Genomic DNA, 6,714 nt, shown 5'->3' with positions numbered 1-6,714 from the left:
GTTTATGTCTTATGTCTTATGGTTGATGGTTGATGGTTTATGGTTTATGGTTGATGGTTTATGGTTTATGTCTTATGGTTGATGGTTGATGGTTTATGTCTTATGGTGTATGGTTGATGGTTGATGGTTGATGGTTTATGTCTTATGGTGTATGGTTGATGGTTGATGGTTTATGTCTTATGGTGTATAGTTGATGGTTGATGGTTGATGGTTTATGTCTTATGGTGTATGGTTGATGGTTGATGGTTGATGGTTTATGTCTTATGGTGTATGGTTGATGGTTGATGGTTTATGTCTTATGGTTGATGGTTGATGGTTTATGTCTTATGGTGTATGGTTGATGGTTGATGGTTTATGTCTTATGGTGTATGGTTGATGGTTGATGGTTTATGTCTTATGGTGTATGGTTGATGGTTGATGGTTGATGGTTTATGTCTTATGGTGTATGGTTGATGGTTGATGGTTGATGGTTGATGGTTTATGTCTTATGGTGTATGGTTGATGGTTGATGGTTGATGGTTTATGTCTTATGGTGTATGGTTGATGGTTTATGTCTTATGGTGTATGGTTGATGGTTGATGGTTGATGGTTGATGGTTTATGTCTTATGGTGTATGGTGTATGGTTGATGGTTGATGGTTTATGTCTTATGGTTGATGGTTGATGGTTTATGTCTTATGATGTATGGTTGATGGTTGATGGTTGATGGTTTATGTCTTATGGTGTATGGTTGATGGTTGATGGTTGATGGTTTATGTCTTATGGTGTATGGTTGATGGTTGATGGTTGATGGTTTATGTCTTATGGTGTATGGTTGATGGTTGATGGTTGATGGTTTATGTCTTATGGTGTATGGTTGATGGTTGATGGTTTATGTCTTATGGTGTATGGTTGATGGTTGATGGTTGATGGTTTATGTCTTATGGTGTATGGTTGATGGTTGATGGTTGATGGTTTATGTCTTATGGTGTATGGTTGATGGTTGATGGTTTATGTCTTATGGTGTATGGTTGATGGTTGATGGTTTATGTCTTATGGTGTATGGTTGATGGTTGATGGTTTATGTCTTATGGTGTATGGTTGATGGTTGATGGTTGATGGTTTATGTCTTATGGTGTATGGTTGATGGTTGATGGTTTATGTCTTATGGTGTATGGTTGATGGTTGATGGTTGATGGTTTATGTCTTATGGTGTATGGTTGATGGTTGATGGTTGATGGTTTATGTCTTATGGTGTATGGTTGATGGTTGATGGTTTATGTCTTATGGTGTATGGTTGATGGTTGATGGTTGATGGTTTATGTCTTATGGTGTATGGTTGATGGTTGATGGTTGATGGTTTATGTCTTATGGTGTATGGTTGATGGTTGATGGTTGATGGTTTATGTCTTATGGTGTATGGTTGATGGTTGATGGTTTATGTCTTATGGTGTATGGTTGATGGTTGATGGTTGATGGTTTATGTCTTATGGTGTATGGTTGATGGTTGATGGTTTATGTCTTATGGTTGATGGTTGATGGTTTATGTCTTATGGTGTATGGTTGATGGTTGATGGTTTATGTCTTATGGTGTATGGTTGATGGTTGATGGTTTATGTCTTATGGTGTATGGTTGATGGTTGATGGTTGATGGTTTATGTCTTATGGTGTATAGTTGATGGTTGATGGTTGATGGTTTATGTCTTATGGTGTATGGTTGATGGTTGATGGTTGATGGTTTATGTCTTATGGTGTATGGTTGATGGTTGATGGTTGATGGTTTATGTCTTATGGTGTATAGTTGATGGTTGATGGTTGATGGTTTATGTCTTATGGTGTATGGTTGATGGTTGATGGTTGATGGTTTATGTCTTATGGTGTATGGTTGATGGTTGATGGTTTATGTCTTATGGTTGATGGTTGATGGTTTATGTCTTATGGTGTATGGTTGATGGTTGATGGTTTATGTCTTATGGTGTATGGTTGATGGTTGATGGTTTATGTCTTATGGTGTATGGTTGATGGTTGATGGTTGATGGTTTATGTCTTATGGTGTATGGTTGATGGTTGATGGTTGATGGTTGATGGTTGATGGTTTATGTCTTATGGTGTATGGTTGATGGTTGATGGTTGATGGTTTATGTCTTATGGTGTATGGTTGATGGTTTATGTCTTATGGTGTATGGTTGATGGTTGATGGTTGATGGTTGATGGTTTATGTCTTATGGTGTATGGTGTATGGTTGATGGTTGATGGTTTATGTCTTATGGTTGATGGTTGATGGTTTATGTCTTATGATGTATGGTTGATGGTTGATGGTTGATGGTTTATGTCTTATGGTGTATGGTTGATGGTTGATGGTTGATGGTTTATGTCTTATGGTGTATGGTTGATGGTTGATGGTTGATGGTTTATGTCTTATGGTGTATGGTTGATGGTTGATGGTTGATGGTTTATGTCTTATGGTGTATGGTTGATGGTTGATGGTTGATGGTTTATGTCTTATGGTGTATGGTTGATGGTTGATGGTTGATGGTTTATGTCTTATGGTGTATGGTTGATGGTTGATGGTTTATGTCTTATGGTGTATGGTTGATGGTTGATGGTTTATGTCTTATGGTGTATGGTTGATGGTTGATGGTTTATGTCTTATGGTGTATGGTTGATGGTTGATGGTTTATGTCTTATGGTGTATGGTTGATGGTTGATGGTTTATGTCTTATGGTGTATGGTTGATGGTTGATGGTTTATGTCTTATGGTGTATGGTTGATGGTTGATGGTTGATGGTTTATGTCTTATGGTGTATGGTTGATGGTTGATGGTTGATGGTTTATGTCTTATGGTGTATGGTTGATGGTTGATGGTTTATGTCTTATGGTGTATGGTTGATGGTTGATGGTTGATGGTTTATGTCTTATGGTGTATGGTTGATGGTTGATGGTTGATGGTTTATGTCTTATGGTGTATGGTTGATGGTTGATGGTTGATGGTTTATGTCTTATGGTGTATGGTTGATGGTTGATGGTTGATGGTTTATGTCTTATGGTGTATGGTTGATGGTTGATGGTTGATGGTTTATGTCTTATGGTGTATGGTTGATGGTTGATGGTTGATGGTTGATGGTTGATGGTTTATGTCGGCGTTCACACCGAACGCGATAGACGCGAATTGAGCGGCAACTCTACATTGAAAATCAATGTAAACGGCGCGATGACACGCGATGCAGGCGGAGGCGGCGCGAATGGAGCGTCTGGCGCGATGAGACGCGGCGCGAATGAAGCGTCTGGAGCGGCGCGAACAAAGTTGAAAATATTGAACTTTTCAGGCGGCATCGCGCCGTGACATCCAATCAGCGACGAGTTCAAGCCGACGACGTCACTTCTCTGTACGGTTGTTTACACTCAGAACAACATGAAGGAGAAGCTGATTGTATATGAGCTGTGTGGCACCGCTGCCTCTTCTACACAGAGTGAACACACACACACACACACACACACACACACACACACACACACACACACACACACACACAGTGAACCCAGACACGACGGCGGGTGGTTTTCCAGTGTTTCTGAGACTTGTACAGCGGTAGCTACAGTGCAGCAACGGTGGTGATATCAGCCACGATCGACGTGGAGAGAGAGCAGGTTGAGACCGGTTTTCAAATTAACGGGCGGAGCGTCTAGCGCGAATGAGGCGATGGACGCGAATGATCCAAAATGACCAAGCGGTGCGAATGAAGCGTCTGACGCGGTTGTATTCACGTCTATCGCGTCCGGTGTGAACGCCGCTTTATGGTGTATGGTTGATGGTTGATGGTTGATGGTTGATGGTTGATGGTTGATGGTTGATGGTTGATGGTTAATGGTTGATGGTTGATGGTTTCCACACACACACCCTGTAGTCCAGTCATTTTATGAGAAAAGGTTAAACAAATTGCAACAGAAGCAAACTCAACTGATTTTGTATCCTCAACATGTCCTGATTGAGGGAAAAAAAGCCCCGAAGAATCCCATTAGGGGAAAGTTTTGAAAAACACCCAAACATATCCCATTTATACGCATATAAAAAAAATTTTTCACATGAGTAGGGTAAAATTTTTAACCTTTAGATATCTCCATGAAAATTACTGAGTTGATTACTTACATTAAGACAAACAAAAAATGTATTACAAGTTTTTTGAAATTCTTTGTTAACATGAGCAAATTTGCATAAATTTGCATAAATTTGCATAAATCGCACTGTTTTAACGGCACATGTATATATGAAGTTGCTGTGGTGGTACCGGCATGAAAATTGGAGTGAGTTGACTCCATCGGTCAACCGACAAGTTGACCACTTTAAATTTCAAGATGACTGTAAAATCCCCCGATTCGCACAAACTGAAATACGCTGCTATGGCCGCGTTTTGGTTGGTTTTTCAAGACAGCCACATCCTTAGTAGAGCAGGTATGACATGAGCCAACAGTGCATAATCCAATTACGTATGGCTAATTTGCATACATACAGCACCTGATCTAAACATTGAGTAGAGCAGGTGAAAATGTCTTGTTCAATCTTGTTAATATTACAGTTAAAAAGCTTAAGGAATGGAACCAATTTAGGCCCATGAGCATTACAGTAATAGAGACGGAGCATGTCATACCTGCTCTACTAAGGATGTGGCTGTCTTGAAAAAATGCAGTCATCTTGAAATTTAAAGTGGTTTCGTGTTGGTTGACCGATGGAGTCAACTCATTCCAATTTTCATGCCGGTACCACCACAGCAACTTCATATATACATGTGCCGTCAAAACGGTGCAATTTATGCAGATTTATGCAGATTTATGCAAATTTGCTCATGTTAACAAAGAATTTCAAAAAACTTGTAATACATTTTTTGTTTGTCTTAATGTAAGTAATCAACTCAGTCATTTTCATGGAGATATCTAAAGGTTAAAAATTTTACCCTACTCATGTGAAAATAATTTTTTATATGCGTATAAATGGGATATGTTTGGGTGTTTTTCAAAACTTTCCCCTAATGGGATTCTTCGGGGCTTTTTTTCCCTCACTCAGGACATGTTGAGGATACAAAATCAGTTGAGTTTGCTTCTGTTGCAATTTGTTTAACGTTGACCCCTTTTTTGGCCTAAAATTACTGGACTACTGAGCTCCAGCAGGGTTCTAGCTTCCTGTGATGACCTCACCAGCACCAACACAACGACATCATCATCATCCATCGTGGTTATTACAGTCGGGTCTCATGTGTTTCAGAGCAGCGGTCCGTGTTCCTCAGGGTTTAATATCTGCAGCCTCCCGTCTCCATGGTAACCAGCTGATAAACAGCCTCCCGTCTCCATGGCAACCAGCTGATAAACAGCCTCCCGTCTCCATGGCAACCAGCTGATAAACAGTCTCCATGGCAACCAGCTGATAAACATCAGCTGGTGATGAATCTGCTGCAGCAGCGACACTGTTCAGGACGGTCGCTCAGGTGTGTGTCTGTGTTGGTGTTCCAGTGGAGAGTTTGTGCCTCGGTGCTGATTGGACGGTCAGTCGTCCATGTGTGACATCATCACATATAATAACAACTTTATTTATAAACAACAATCGTTCATTTTTAGATAAAATTTCGCTCGCATTCAAATGTGCCCTGTCCTTCGTTTTCTTTTTGAGCGCTCCGTAGGGGCGGGTAGCCGATATGGTCTCTTTGTAAAACTGCTTCTCTCAAAATATACCATTTCGCCAAATTAGCAGCTATTTGAATCATCACCTATTTAAGACGCCAGAATATTTATGTCTAATGTATTTTATAAGTAATCCTTAAAACCCTGATGAGAAGAGGAGGCTGCAGACTGGAGGGGGATGTGATAGTCAATAAAGAGTTAGAAAGAGTTTATGTTTCTGTTACAACATGAACAATGGGATGTCAGAGAGATGAGAGGTGATGAGGTCGGACTGTAGAGCTGCAGCCGAGGCAGGAAGTGAACATCAGTGTGTGTGTGTGTGTGTGTGTGTGTGTGTGTGTGTGTGTGTGTGTGTGTGTGTGTGTGTGTGTGTGTGTGTATATAAATACATTCACCACTCACAGACAATAATCTAGAGAATGTAGAACAGACGTGTTCTGACATGTGGACTGTTCTTATTTTACACTATGAGACTATACAAGTCACACACACACTGTCTTGTCCTTGGTGTGTGTGTGTGTGTGTGTGTGTGTGTGTGTGTGTGTGTGTGTGTGTGTGTGTGTGTGTGTGTGTGTGTGTGTGTGTGTGTGTGTGTGTGTGTGTGTGTGTGTGTGTGTGTGTGTGTGAGTGTTTGTGAGTGTGTGAGAGAGAGAGACGGTCGGCCATCTTGGCGAGGAGACTCTGCGGAGTCAGAGTGAACTCCACCACCTGCGGTGACCGAGCTCTTCGCTGTCAGGTGTGAAGAGCAGCTACAGAAATAAACAAGTGTGTGTTCACTGGGCTTCATGTTCCAGCTGTCAGCTGATCCAGGGTCAGTCACCACGAGAACGAGTTGTTACCGTCGATCAGACGTTTGAGAGCTCATCGCCCCAAAAGCAGCCGTTACAAACTCTCCTTCCTCTCTAACTCTACAGCTCTGTTGATCAAACAGCCGGTCCCTCTTCACACCAGCATCAACCTCAGGCTGGTGGAGGAAGTGAAGTGTAGCTCAAGTTTTTACTCTTGTAATTCTCCAAGGATCCTATGATCTTTTAAATTCTATTATTTATCTTTTACCAAGTCAAGC

The sequence above is a fragment of the Trachurus trachurus genome (genome assembly GCF_905171665.1).
Source record: "Trachurus trachurus genome assembly, chromosome: 20".
NCBI lineage: Eukaryota > Metazoa > Chordata > Actinopteri > Carangiformes > Carangidae > Trachurus > Trachurus trachurus.
The sequence above is the reverse complement of the archived record's forward strand: the minus strand, read 5'-3'. Positions refer to the sequence as shown.